Here is a 14468-nt window from a genome sequence, read left to right as displayed (position 1 = left end):
ACGAAATGGATCTCACTAATTGTCGAATTTAGTGGAATCATCTTAAGAAAAGGAGAACAGAGGTTCAGAGAGAGTAGTAACTAGATCAAGGTCCCACTGCTGGGAAGTGGTGGATTGAACACCACTAGAATTGGAATTAGAATTCAGAATCTCTACCACAGGGTGACACCTAATGTAGTATACTGAACTAAACCCCTCTTGAACATTTTTAAATAGTTATTTTTCAAGTAGAAAAGAGAGAAGGGGTCTGCCTCACTAGAGCAATCACTGAAAAAGTTTAGATCATTTGTCATGTGTCAATTATAGACCAAAAAAACAATCCTATTACTGGAGTGTCTAAATTTTGTTTAAATAAAAGAGGGAGGAAATAAATAAGTTTCATAATTGTATATACTGACAGAAGATCTGTTTCAGTTTTTCTAAGTTTAGTCTCAAGGATTTGAGAGCATTAGCATTACTGAAATGAAGTAAAAAGCCACAATCAGTTTTTTTTTTTTGGCCCTGCCACGTGGCTTGCAGGATCTTAGTTCCCCTACCGGGGATTGAACCCAGGCGCCAGCAGTGAAAGCACCGAGTCCTAACCACTGGATCACCAGGGGATTCCCAAGCCATATTCAGTTCTTTATGCAGCTAGAAAGAGGTGGCAAATAAATAAAAGTTCAGAAGGCAGTAACCAAAATAGAGTATTGCTGATTGCAGCTCTATACTATCTATTGTAAAAGCAAGGTGCATGTTACAGTAGTTACAGGCTTCGATTCTGGAGTCGGACCTGGTTCCAATCTCAACCACTGCATTTATGATCTATCTTCTTGAGTGAGTTACTTACTCAGTGTCTCAGTTTTCTCATTCATAAAATGGGTATGATGATAATATAATATTACCTCAAAGAATTTTCATGAGAAAATAAATGAGATGATATGCTTGGCACAATGGCTGGCACTTAATGTGACCCCAAAATATTAGCTGTCATTAAAATATTGTTAATATTCTGGCCGCAGCATTATTATTTTGTTTTGTATCATCCAGAACTATGCTGCCGTATTCTGGTTTGTTGCATTATGGGAGCATATATCAGAAATACCTAGCTCACTTTAAAGGGATCAGGAATGGGTCAGCCACACTTGGAAAAGAAATCACCTAAGCAGTAGAACTTTTGTGCTTCCGTACCACGAGTCATGCTTCTTTCTTTCTGATGTTTCTCTACAAGGCAGATTGTAGGCTTTGTTTATTTACTCTTCATCACAACACTAGGAATTAAGCTCAGAGATTAAATAACTTTTCTTAAGATATGATAGCTGGTGGATTGGAGTATAGGTTGGTTTAACTCCAAAATCCATGTTCTGCCAGATCCATACTTATTTACTGATTTGTTCAACTAATTTAAACTTCTGTGTGTCAGGTATTGTTCTAGTTATTGGGGTCACAGCTGTGAACATACAGACATGGTTCTGCCCTCATGGGGCTTACATTCTATGGGTAGAAACAGAAACAAAATGAAACAAGTTCAGATAGTGGTAAGTGCTATAAAGAAAATAAAACAGTAATGGGATGGAGAGTGTCTGTGGATGGGGAGATTGGGGAGCTGTTTCAAATTGAGTGGTCCACTCTAAATTTAGAAGGTTCCTCTGAGGAGCTTCATTTGAACTGAAACCTGAATTATGAGAAGGAGCCAGCCATCCCCGAATTTGGGGGGATAAACATTCTTGAAAAGGGAGTATCAAGTACAAAGACCTGTAGGTAGATGTGAGTTTGGCATGTGTCTAGATCAGTGCTGTCCCATAGAACTTTCCATGCTGATGAAAATTTTCTATTTTGTGATGTCCAGTTTGGTAGCCAGTAGCCATATGTGGCCATATGAACTTGAAATGTGACTGTGAAACTGAGGAACTCAATTTTAACTAAACCTAAATAGTCACACATGGCTAGTACAAAGATCTACTCCACTACAGGGGTAGTAAAGGAGAAGCTTGGTGAAGTCTGTTGCAGGATCTGAGTGAGAGATGACAACAGCTTGGACTTGAGTATTGGCGTTAAAGACAGTGAAAACTGGTCAGGGATACAATACAGAAGTAGCGCTGACAGAATTACTGGTAAATTAAGTGTTGGAGATGGTAAGGAAAAGAAAATCAAGGTTTATTCCTAGGCTTGATCATTTACTACAATGGGAAAGTCTGAGAGAGGAGCAGAGTTTGGGGATGTAGGAACTCAAGACTTCTCTTTTGGACATGTTAAGTTTGAGGTATGATCACTCAGTCCTCATATCTGCCATATTCATATAACAACCTCAGGCACCGCTTTCTTGTCCGGTAAATCACCCTACCTCCAGTTTATCTTTGTTTTGGGGAGTTATTATTCTTATTATTTTATCCCCATTTTTCAGTGAGAAAACTAAGGCTGGAAAGTTTAAGCAATCTGTTCAAGATCTCACAGCTAGTAAGTTCCAAAGCTTGAACAAAAACTCACGTCTGTCTGATACCATATGGCTTCTTCCACTAAATGAAATTTCATTGTTATATAGATACTATGCCTGATGTAGCTTTTCTTTCTAATAGCAAAAATAACCAACAATTCAAGGGTTAGTGAGCTTTGGTACTTTGAACAAATTAGAAATTATTTATTTATTTTCTAACATCTTTATTGGAGTATAACTGCTTCACAATGGTGTGTTAGTTTCTGCTGTATAACAAAGTGAATCAGCTGTACATATACATATATCCCCATATCTCCTCCCTCTTGCGTCTCCCCCCCACCCTCCCTAATGCACACCTCTAGGTGGTCACACAGCACCGAGCTGATCTACCTGTGCTATGCGGCTGCTTCCCACTAGCTATCTATTTTACGTTTGGTAGTGTATATGTGTCCCTGCTACTCTCTCACTTCATCCCAGCTTACCCTTCCCCCTCCCCGTGTCCTCAAGTCCATTCTTTACGTCTCTGTCTTTATTCCTGTCCTACCCCTATGTTCTTCAGAACTGTTTTTTCTTTTTTAGATACCATATATATGTGTTAGCATACGGTATTTGTTTTTCTCTTTCTGACTTACTTCACTCTGTATGACAGACTCTAGGTCCATCCACCTCACTACAAATAACTCAATTTCGTTTCTTTTTATGGCTGAGGAAAGCTTTACTTATAAAGATGCTTCTGTTACTTGTAGAAATAACATGTTGACTGTCTCTATTTTTCTAGCTGTGGAAACCTCACAGTTCAATTCAAGATTTTTTTTTTTTTTTTTTTTTTTTTTTTTTTGCGGTATGCAGGCCTCTCACTGTTGTGGCCTCTCCCGCTGTGGAGCACAGGCTCCGGACGCGCAGGCTCAGCGGCCATGGCTCACGGGCCCAGCCGCTCCGCGGCATGTGGGATCTTCCCGGACCGGGGCACGAACCCGTGTCCCCTGCATCGGCAGGTGGACTCTCAACCACTGCACCACCAGGGAAGCCCTCAATTCAAGATTTTAAAAAACCTTGATGTCTCTGTCTAATTGACTAATATTGGCCAGTTATATTAAATTATACACTGTGTTCCTGGCGGGAAATCTCCAAAAATTTGTCTTCAAATGTTGTAGCAATGTTTGAGTTTCCAAAACTAAAGCATGTAAAACAATTCTAAAGGAAGACAGTCAGAGCTTTGGTGGCTTTACCGTTAGTATCACAGAGTTTTGGGAGCTTAGAAAAAGTTTTTGTTTTTTTCTTTTTTTAAGGTTTGTGGCAACCCTTCGTGGAGCTAGTCTATTGGCGCCATTTTCCCAACAGCATTTGCTTACTTAGTGTCTGTGTCACATTTTTTTTTAAATTTAATTTAATTTTTTTATACAGTAGGTCCTTATTAGTCATCAATTTTATACACATCGGTGTACACATGTCAATCCCAATTGCTGAATTCATCCCACCACGACCCCCACCCCCCCGCACCTTTCCCCCCTTGGTGTCCATACGTTTGTTCTCTACATCTGTGTCTCTATTTCTGCCCTGCAAACCGGTTCATCTGTACCATTTTTCTAGGTTCTACATATATGCATTAATATACGATATTTGTTTTTCTCCTTCTGACTTACTTCACTCTGTATGACAGTCTCTAGATCCATCCATGTCTCTACAAATGACCCAATTTCATTCCTTTTTGTGGCTGAGTAATATTCCATTGTATATATGTACCACATCTTTTTTTTTTTTTTTTTTTTGCGGTACGCGGTCCTCTCACTGTTGTGGCCTCTCCCGTTGTGGAGCGCAGGCCCAGCGGCCATGGCTCACAGGCCCAGCCGCTCCGCGGCATGTGGGATCCTCCCAGACTGGAGCACAAACCCATGTCCCTTGCATCGGCAGGCGGACTCTCAACCACTGCGCCACCAGGGAAGCCCCTACCACATCTTCTTTATCCATTCGTCTGTCAATGGGAATTTAGGTTGCTTCCATGGCCTGGCGATTGTAAATAGTGCTGCAATGAACAGTGGGGTGCATGTGTCTTTTTGAATTATGGTTTTCTCTGGGTATATGCCCAGTAGTGGGATTTCTGGATCATATGGTAATTCTATTTTTAGTTCTTTAAGGAACCTCCATAGTGGCTGTATCAATTTACATTCCCACCAACAGTGCAAGAGGGTTCCCTTTTCTCCACACTCTCTCCAGCATTTGTTGTTTGTAGATTTTCTGATGATGCCCATTGTAACTGGTGTGAGGTGATACCTCATTGTAGTTTTGATTTGTATTTCTCTAATAATTAGAGATGTTGAGCAGCTTTTCATGTGCTTCTTGGCCATCTGTATGTCTTCTTTGGAGAAATGTCTATTTAGGTCTTCTGCACATTTTTGGATTGGGTTGTTTGTTTTTTTAATATTGAGCTGCATGAGCTGTTTATATATTTTTGAGATTAATCCTTTGTCCGTTGATTCGTTTGCAAATATTTTCTCCTGTTCTGAGGGCTGTCTTTTCATCTTGTTTATGGTTTCCTTTGCTGTGCAAAAGCTTTTAAGTTTCATTATGTCCCATTTGTTTATTTTTGTTTTTATTTCCATTACTCTAGGAGGTGGATCAAAAACGACCTTGCTGTGATTTATGTCAGAGAGTGTTCTTCCTATGTTTTCCTCTAAGAATTTTATAGTGCCCGGTCTTACATTTAGGTCTCTAATTAATCCATTTTGAGTTTCTCTTTGTGTATGGTGTTAGGGAGTGTTCTAATTTCATTCTTTTACATGTAGCTGTCCAGTTTTCCCAGCACCACTTATTGAAGAGACTGTCTTTTCTCCACTGTATAGCCTTGCCTCCTTTGTCATAGATTAGTTGACCATAGGTGCATGGGTTTATCTCTGGGCTTTCTATCCTATTCCATTGATCTGTGTTTCTGTTTTTATGCCAGTACCGTATTGTCTTGATTACTGTAGCTTTATAGTATAGTCTGAAGTGAGGGAGTCTGATTCCTCCAGCTTCGTTTTTTCCCCTCAAGACTGCTTGGGCTATTTGGGGTCTTTTGTGTCTCCATACAAATTTTAAGATTTTTTGTTCTAGTTCCATAAAAAATGCTATTGGTAATTTGATAGGGATTGCATTGAATCTGTAGGGTGCTTTGGGTAGTATAGTCATTTTCACAATATTGATTCTTCCAATCCAAGAACGTGGTATATCTCTCCATCTGTTGGTATCATCTTTAATTTCTTTCATCAGTGTCTTATAGTTTTCTGCATACAGGTCTTTTTGTCTCCCTAGGTAGGTTTATTCCTAGGTATTTTATTCATTTCGTTGCAATGGTAAATGGGAGTGTTTCCTTAATTTCTCTTTCAGATTTTTCAACATTAGTGTATAGAAATGCAAGAGATTTCTGTGCATTAATTTTGTATCCTGCAACTTTACCAAATTCATTGATTAGCTCTAGTAGTTTTCTGCTGGCATCTTTAGGATTCTCTATGTATAGTATCATATCATCTGCAAACAGTGACAGTTTTACTTCTTCTCTTCCAACTTGTATTCCTTTTATTTCTCTTTCTTCTCTGATTGCCGTGGCTAGGACCTCCAAAACTATGTTGAATAATAGTGGTGAGAGTGGACATCCTTGTCTTGTTCCTGATCTTAAAGGAAATGCTTTCAGTTTTTCACCATTGAGAATGATATTTGCTGTGGGTTTGTTGTATATGGCCTTTTTTATGTTGAGGTAGGTTCCCTTTATGCCCACTTTCTGGAGAGTTTTTTATTGTAAATGGGTGTGGAATTTTGTCCAAAGCTTTTTCTGCATCTATTGAGATGACCATATGGTTTTTATTTTTCAATTTGTTACTATGGTGTATCACATTGATTGATTTGCATATAGAATCCTTGCATCCCTGAGATAAATCCCACTTGATCATGGTGTGTGATCCTTTTAATGTGTTGTTGGATTCTGTTTGCTAGTATTTTGTTGAGGATTTTTGCATTTATATTCATCAGTGATATTGGTCTGTAATTTTCTTTTTTTGTAGTATCTTTGGTTTTGGTATTAGGGTGATGGTGGCCTCATAGAATGAGTTTGGGAGTGTTCCTCCACAATTTTTTGGAAGAGTCTGAGAAGGATGGGTGTTAGCTCTTCTCTAAATGTTTGATAGAATTCACCTGTGAAGCTATCTGGTCCTGGACTTTTGTTTGTTGGAAGATTTTTAATCACAGTTTCAATTTCATTACTTGTGATTGGTCTGTTCATATTTTCTATTTCTTCCTGGTTCAGTCTGGGAAGGTTATGCCTTTCTAAGAATTTGTCCATTTCTTCCAGGTTGTCCATTTTATTGGCATAGAGTTGCTTGTAGTAGTCTCTTAGGATGCTTTGTATTTCTGCGGTGTCTGTTGTAACTTCTCCTTTTTCACTTCTGATTTTATTGATTTGAGTCCTCTCCCTCTTTTTCTTGATGAGTCTGGCTAATGGTTTATCAATTTTGTTTATCTTCTGAAAGAAGCAGCTTTTAGTTTTATTGATCTTTGCTATTGTTTTCTTTGTTTCTATTTCATTTGTTCCTTCAGGTGTAAGGTTAGATTATTTATTTGAGATTTTTCTTGTTTCTTGAGGTAGGCTTGTATAGCTATAAACTTCCTTCTTAGAACTGCTTTTGCTGCATCCCATAGGTTTTGGATCGTCGTGTTTTCATTGTCTTTTGTCTCTAGGAATTTTTTGATTTCCTCTTTGATTTCTTCAGTGATCTCTTGGTTATTTAGCAAAGTATTGTTTAGCCTCAATGTGTTTGTGTTATTTACGTTTTTTTCCCAGTAATTCATTTCTAATCTCACAGCATTGTGGTCAGAAAAGATGCTTGATATGATTTCAATTTTCTTAAATTTACTGAGGCTTGATTTGTGACCCAAGATGTGGTCTATCCTGGAGAATGTTCCGTGCACACCTGAGAAGAAAGTGTAATCTGTTTTTGGATGGAATGTCCTATAAATATCAATTAAATCTATCTAGTCTATTGTATCATTTAAAGCTTCTGTTTCCCTATTGATTTTCATTTTGGATGATCTGTCTATTGGTGTAAGTGAGGTGTTTAAGTCCCCCACTATTATTGTGTTACTGTCGATTTCCTCTTTTATAGCTGTTAGCAGTTGCCTTTTGTATTGAGGTGCTCCTATGTTGGGTGCATATATATTTATAATTGTTATATCTTCTTCTTGGATTGATCCCCTGATCATTATGTAGTGTCCTTCCTTGTCTCTTGTAACATTCTTTATTTTAAAGTCTATTTTATCTGATATGAGTATTGCTACTCCAGCTTTCTTTTGATTTCCATTTGCATGGAATATCTTTATCCATCCCCTCACTTTCAGTCTGAATGTGTCCCTAGGTCTGAAGTGGGTCTCTTATAGACAGCATATATATGGGTCTTGTGTTTGTATCCATTCAGCAAGCCTGTGTCTTTTGGTTGGAGCATTTAATCCATTCATGTTTAAGGTAATTATCGATATGTATGTTCCTATGACCATTTTCTTAATTGTTTTGGGTTTGTTTTTGTAGGTCCTTTTCTTCTCTCGTGTTTCCCACTTAGAGAAGTTCCTTTAGCATTTGTTGTAGAGCTGGTTTGGTGGTGCTGAATTCTCTTAGCTTTTGCTTGTCTGTAAAGCATTTGATTTCTCCATCGAATCTGAATGAGATCCTTGCTGGGTAGAGTAATCTTGGTTGTAGGTTCTTCCCTTTCATCACTTTAAGTATATCATGCCACTCCCTTCTGGCTTGTAGAGTTTCTGTTGAGAAATCAGCTGTTAATCGTATGGGAGTTCCTGTGTATGCTATTTGTCATTTTTCCCCTGCTACTTTTAATAATTTTTCTTTGTCTTTAATATTTGCCAATTTGATTACTGTGTGTCTCGGCGTGTTTCTCCTTGGGTTTATCCTGTATGGGACTCTCTGCACTTCCTGGACTTGGGTGGCTATTTCCTTTCCCAAGTTAGGGACGTTTTCAACTATAATCTCTTGAAATATTTTCTGGTACTTTCTCTCTCTTCTCCTTCTGGGACCCCTATAATGTGAATATTGTTGCATTTAATGTTGCCCCAGAGGTCTCTTAGGCTGTCTTCATTTCTTTTCATTCTTTTTTCTTTATTCTGTTCCGCAGCAGTGAATTCCACCATTCTTTCTTCCAGGTCATTTATGTGTTCTTCTGCCTCAGTTATTCTGCTATTGATTCCTTCTAGTGTAGTGTTCTTTTCAGTTATTGTATTGTTCATCTCTGTTTGTTTGTTCTTTAATTCTTCTAGGTCTTTGTTAAACATTTCTTGCATCTTCTCGATCTTTGCCTCCATTCTTTTTCCAAGGTCCTGGATCATGTTCACTATCATTCTTCTGAATTCTTTTTCTGGAATGTTGCCTATCTCCACTTCATTTAGTTGTTTCTCTGGGGTTTTATCTTGTTCCTTCATCTGGAACATAGCCCTCTGCCTTTTCATCTTGTCTATCTTTCTGTGAATGTGGTTTATGTTCCACAGGCTGCAGGATTGTAGTTCTTCTTGCTTCTGCTGTCTGCCCTCTCAGAAAAAGAATTTTGAAATAATTTATTCCAGCCATCTTATTTTATAGAAGTAGAGTGTGAAGCTTAAAAAAGTAATTTGTCCAAAGTTAACCTGGTTTTGTACTGCAAATTTAAGACAGAATTCACATTTTCTGATATCCAGATCAATCCCTTTTTCCTTGATTTATTCCATGATGCCTTCTTCCTATCTCTACAGTTTGAAAACTTTTTAAAGATGCATGATCTTAAGTGGTGTTGGTCTTGATAATTACCACAGTACTTGCTGCATTGTAAGTGCTTAACAAATAAATTTTGAAAATAAGATGATTATTTTTCTTATTTAGTTGAATGTGAGCACAATTTTTATGTTCCACACTTCCTATGTGATATTTTAAGTGCATTAGAATTTCCTGTTACAACTCTTGTCCCTCTGTTTAATTTCTCTGCTCGGAAGAAAAGTACTTAAAAAAAAAAACTTCACTCAAATCCTGATGACTAATGAAGCTGAGTACCTTTCCATAGTTTATAGGCTATTTGCATATAATTATTTCTGAAGTGCCTATTCGGATCTTTTGCTCATATTTTTATTGAGTTGTCTGTCTTATTAATGTGTAGGGGTTCTTTATATATTCTTGTCTCACTCCCAGTCTTAGGGAGAAAGCATCAGTATTTCATCATTAAATGTGATGTTTGCTTTGGGTTTTATGTAGCTACCTCTTATCAGATAAGGAAATATCTAAGAGTTTTTATCATGAATGAATGGTGACTTTTACCAAGTGTTTTCACTTCATTGGTGGATATAATATGATTTTCTCCTTTTTTGAAAAAAAATTTAACTATTTATTTTTGGCCGTGTTGGGTCTTTGTTGCTTCGCGCAGGCTTTCTCTAGTTGCCGCAAGCAGGAGCTACTCTTTGTTGCGGTGCGTGGGCTTCTCATTGTGGTGGCTTCTCTTGTTGCAGAGCATGGGCTCTAGGCACGCGGGCTTCAGTAGTTTTGACACGTGGGCTCACGTTGTGGCTTGCGGGCTCTAGAGTGCAGGCTCAATAGTTGTGGCGCATGGGCTTAGTTGCTCCGTGGCATGTGGGATCTTCCCGGACCACGGCTCGAACCTGTGGCCCCTGCATTGGCAGGCGGATTCTTAACCACTGTGCCACCAGGGAAGTCCTATTTTTCTCCTTTCTTATGTTACGTGGTGGATTACATTGATTGACTTTCCATTGTTAAGCCTTCTTGGCATTCATGAAGTAGACTCAATTTGATCATAATATACTTTTCTTATGTCATTTTAGGCTTTTTGCAATGATTTTCATGAGAGAGAAAGGCCTGTAATTTTCCTTTCTTGTAATGTTGTCAGGTTTTAATATCAAGTTTATGCTGGCCTCATTAAATAAATTTGAGAAGGATTCCCTCTTTTTCTGTTCTCTGGAAGAGTTTTATGTAAGATTGGTATTATTTCTTCCTTAATGTTTGGAAGAATTCACCTATAAAGCCAGTTGATTCTAAAGATCCCTTTGTGAGAGGGTTCTTTACTTACAGAGTCAACGCCTTTATTAGAAAGGACTATTAAGATGTTCTAGTTCTTGGTAATTGTGTTTTTCTAGGAAATGTCCATTCCATCTAAAATTTCAAATTTATTGCCATAAAATTGTGTATCTTTTTAATATCTATAAGATCTCTAGTACTTTTATGTTCCTGATATTGGTAATTTGTGAACCTACTGCCCCCCCTTTTCTTTTTAAGAGTCTTGCTACAGATCTATTAATTTTATTACTCTTTCCAAAGAACCAACTTTTGGTTTTGTTTTCTTCATATATATATATATATATATATATAATTTTTTTTTTTATTTTGCGGTACGCGGACCTCTCACTGTCGCGGCCTCTCCCATTGCAGAGCACAGGCTCCGGACGCGCAGGCTCAGCGGCCATGGCTCAGGGGCCCAGCCGCTCCGCGGCACGTGGGATCCTCCCGGACCGGGGCACAAACCCGTGTCCCCTGCATCAGCAGGCGGACTCTCAACCACTGCGCCACCAGGGAAGCCCTCTTCTTATATATTTTTAATTTAATTTATGCCAGCTAGTATCTTTATTATTTTCCTTTTCCTTTTATTGAACTGTTCTTTTTCTAATTTCTTAAAAGGATACCCATTGATGTTTCTTTTTTTTTTTTTTTTTTTTTTTTTGTGGTACGCGGGCCTCTCACTGTTGTGGCCTCTCCCGTTGTGGAGCACAGGCTCCGGACGCGCAGGCTCAGCGGCCATGACTCACGGGCCCAGCCGCTCCGCGGCATGTGGGATCTTCCCGGACCGGGGCACGAACCCGTGCCCCTGCGTTGGCAGGCAGACTCTCAACCACTGCACCACCGGGGAAGACCCCCATTGATGTTTCTTATTTCTTAACAACCTGACCTTAGAATTCAAGTGATTTGCCTAAGGTCACATAGTTAGTCAGTGACAGAGCTAGAAGTAGAATCTAGAACTGTTCTCCCAGTGCTGCGTTTTTTTATTCTTCACCATGATGACTGCTTTTTTTGTAGAAGAAGGAGAATGAAAGATGTCACTAGTCAGTATTCATTGAGCACTTAGTATGTTCCAGACACTGTTCTAAACATTTTACATATATTATCTTTTAATCATCTGAGTTGCATATAAACTGAGTAGGACAAATCTTTTGTAGTTCTGTTTTTAAGTGTCTTTTTTTTTTCTCTGTGTGCTGTCTTCTCACTATAAGAACTGGAAACATTTCTATGGAAGCTGTTTTTCCCTCCTTTTCCTAGATCCTTTTCCATTCTTCTTAAAAGAGAGACTTTCCCCTATTAGTTCTCCCTCTTTTATTTTTTTTTTAATGAATATAGTCCTCTAAGCTAGAGATGGTGTATTAGGGAAACTTTAATAAGAAATGCTTTATAAGGGGCCTCATTTTAATGACCATTCCCTTTCTCTTTTCTATCTGGTGCTCAAAGCATCTGCTTCACCAGCTGAAGAACTAAAACTGGTTCCAATCCTAGTTCATACGATAAGAGGGGGAAGTCACAAGGATAAGCTAATAATGACGGCAGGGATTTTTCAGTTTATATTTTTGTTGCACTTTTTGCTTTTCAAACCATTTCCATATATTCCTCTTTGGTACCAACAACCTAGCAGACAAGAAACATTTAGGAATTCTTGTTTTACTCATGAGGAAACCGGGGCACAAGAAAAGTTATATAACTTCCTAGGATCACACAACCAAGCTGTTCATCCGTCCAGTGAGTAGTGGTTGCAGTGATTCTTGCCAGGGGAATACATCCGTATCATCTTTGGAGCTTTAAAACAAAACAAATACCTAGGCCTCACTCTTAGATACCACATCTGTCTGTGGTGGAACTGAGCATCAGCTGGGTTTTTTGTTTGTTTTTCAAGATCCGTAGATGATTCATGTGGGCCCTCTGATGATGGGATCACTGATCCACTGCATACCCACTGTACCTATACCGTACTAGCAGAAATTGTGCTAGTAAGTAACAGAGCTGGAACTAGAATTTAAGACTCCTTTTACACAAGGTGATGGTTTTGAGTTTTACACTTCTCTGCTCTAACAAATAACTAAGTTTCTGTTGTTGTCAGATAAGAGCAACATAATACTGGAGTTAATTGGTCCACAAGATGATCACAACCAGCATTCTTCCTTGCCTAGACCTTCAATAATGGGAAATAATTGAATTTTTAAAGTTAAGTGTTCTCTATCTATGTATCAAAATCTTTTAATAGTTAACAAATGAATTCATAAAACTGAAAAACCAAAACATCTTAAAAAGTAACCATTACCTCCAACACTGAATATACTAAAAAGCATTGAATTATATAGTCTAAATGGGTGTGTTTTATGGCTCAATAGAGCTGTTTAAAAAGACAAGAACCAGTCAACTACCATGATTCTCTGGGGTGATCCATAGCTTTTATAGCCTTCTTATGGAGAAAAGGAAAGAAATTTGCCTCTCTCCATAGCTGCTAGGTGATGTGTTTCACTTGAACTGCATTTCAATGTGTGCATTATTAGTTTTTGCCCAACATGCTCTTGAAATAATATTAACCCATAAAAAAAATACAAAGGCTTAGGTATGACATTAAAAGTTATTATATGTAGGATTTATAAAGTGATTTTATATCCACTGAGTATACCAACCATCCTGTAGAGTTCATATCTTCCACATTTTACAAATGATGCAACTTTCTGCCTCTGTTTCTAACTGCCGGTTTCTACACCTATACCTACTTTCCCACATATAGTACAGATTTCCAGGGCTAGAAATGCTGAAGACTTAAATTATTTGGCTCTGCAATATTAGTACTGGATTAAAACCAAATGCAAGTGGCAAAATAACACATGGTGAAAGCATGGGCTATGTTTCTATGATGCCAGGCAGAAACGAATTAATTCTTTGAGAGGAGGTGTGAATACACATGTATAATGATACTTTAACACAACTGTGAGCAAAATATTTTGTCACATTCCCCTGTGTTGTTAGATTTGGTCTGCCATCTGCCATTCTTGCACTGACTGGCTTAGAGCACTCATGAGTAGCAGGGACTTGCAAGAGGCTACAGAGTGTTCATTGAAAGATAAGGTAGATCCTCGAGGGGGATGGGGGGCAGAAGGATTGGGAGTTTGGGATTAGCAGATACAGTCTAGTATATATAGGATGGATAAACAACAAAGTCCTACTGTATAGCATAGGGAACTATATTCAATATCCTGTGATAAACCATAATAGAAAATAATATGAAAAAGAATATATATATGGCTGAATCACTTTGCTATACAGCAGAAATTAACACAACATTGTAAATAAACTATACTTCAATAAAATATTTTAAAAAAGAAAAAAAAAGGAAAGATAAAGTAGATCCTTGTGTTTCTGTTGCTTTTCCTGTGTATCCTCTGAGGAGTTATTTCTTTCATTGGACATCATTACAGAATGTCAAGCATTTTTTTCTTGGTGTTGTGTATATGAAGTAGTTGTGAATTTCAATTTTTAATCTGTTCTGATTCATGGAATTCCTTTGTATGACCTAATTTTTACTGCTTATACATATAAATTTATCAGGAAAAGTTAAGTTCAGAATACTCAGTTTAAGAAGGCAGGAAAAGAATCAACATTGTGAAAATGACTATACTATCCAAAGCAATCTACAGATTCAGTGCAATCCTTACCAAACTACCACTGGCATTTTTCACAGAACTAGAACAAAAAATTTCACAATTTGTATGGAAAGACAAAAGACCCAGAATAGCCAAAGCAATCTTGAGAACGAAAAATGGAGCTGGAGGAATCAGGCTCCCTGACTTCAGACTATAGTACAAAGCTACAGTAATCAAGACAGTATGGTACTGGCACAGAAACAGAAATATAGATCAATGGAACAGGATAGAAAGCCCAGAGATAAAGCCACGCACATATGGTCACCTTTTCTTTGATAAAGGAGGCAAGAATATACAGTGGAGAAAAGACAGCCTCTTCAATAAGTGGTGCTGG

At 38.0% G+C, this 14468-nt stretch overlaps 1 protein-coding gene across 34 annotated transcripts in view; it reads left to right on the top strand.

Moving 5' to 3' along the window:
• Positions 1–14468, top strand: part of EPB41 (erythrocyte membrane protein band 4.1) — a 204173-nt gene that overhangs the window by 124496 nt on the left and 65209 nt on the right. The gene's annotated exons all lie outside the window — the stretch shown is intronic.

Source organism: Tursiops truncatus, chromosome 1 (genome assembly GCF_011762595.2).
Source record: "Tursiops truncatus isolate mTurTru1 chromosome 1, mTurTru1.mat.Y, whole genome shotgun sequence".
NCBI lineage: Eukaryota > Metazoa > Chordata > Mammalia > Artiodactyla > Delphinidae > Tursiops > Tursiops truncatus.
The sequence above is the reverse complement of the archived record's forward strand: the minus strand, read 5'-3'. Positions and strand labels throughout refer to the sequence as shown.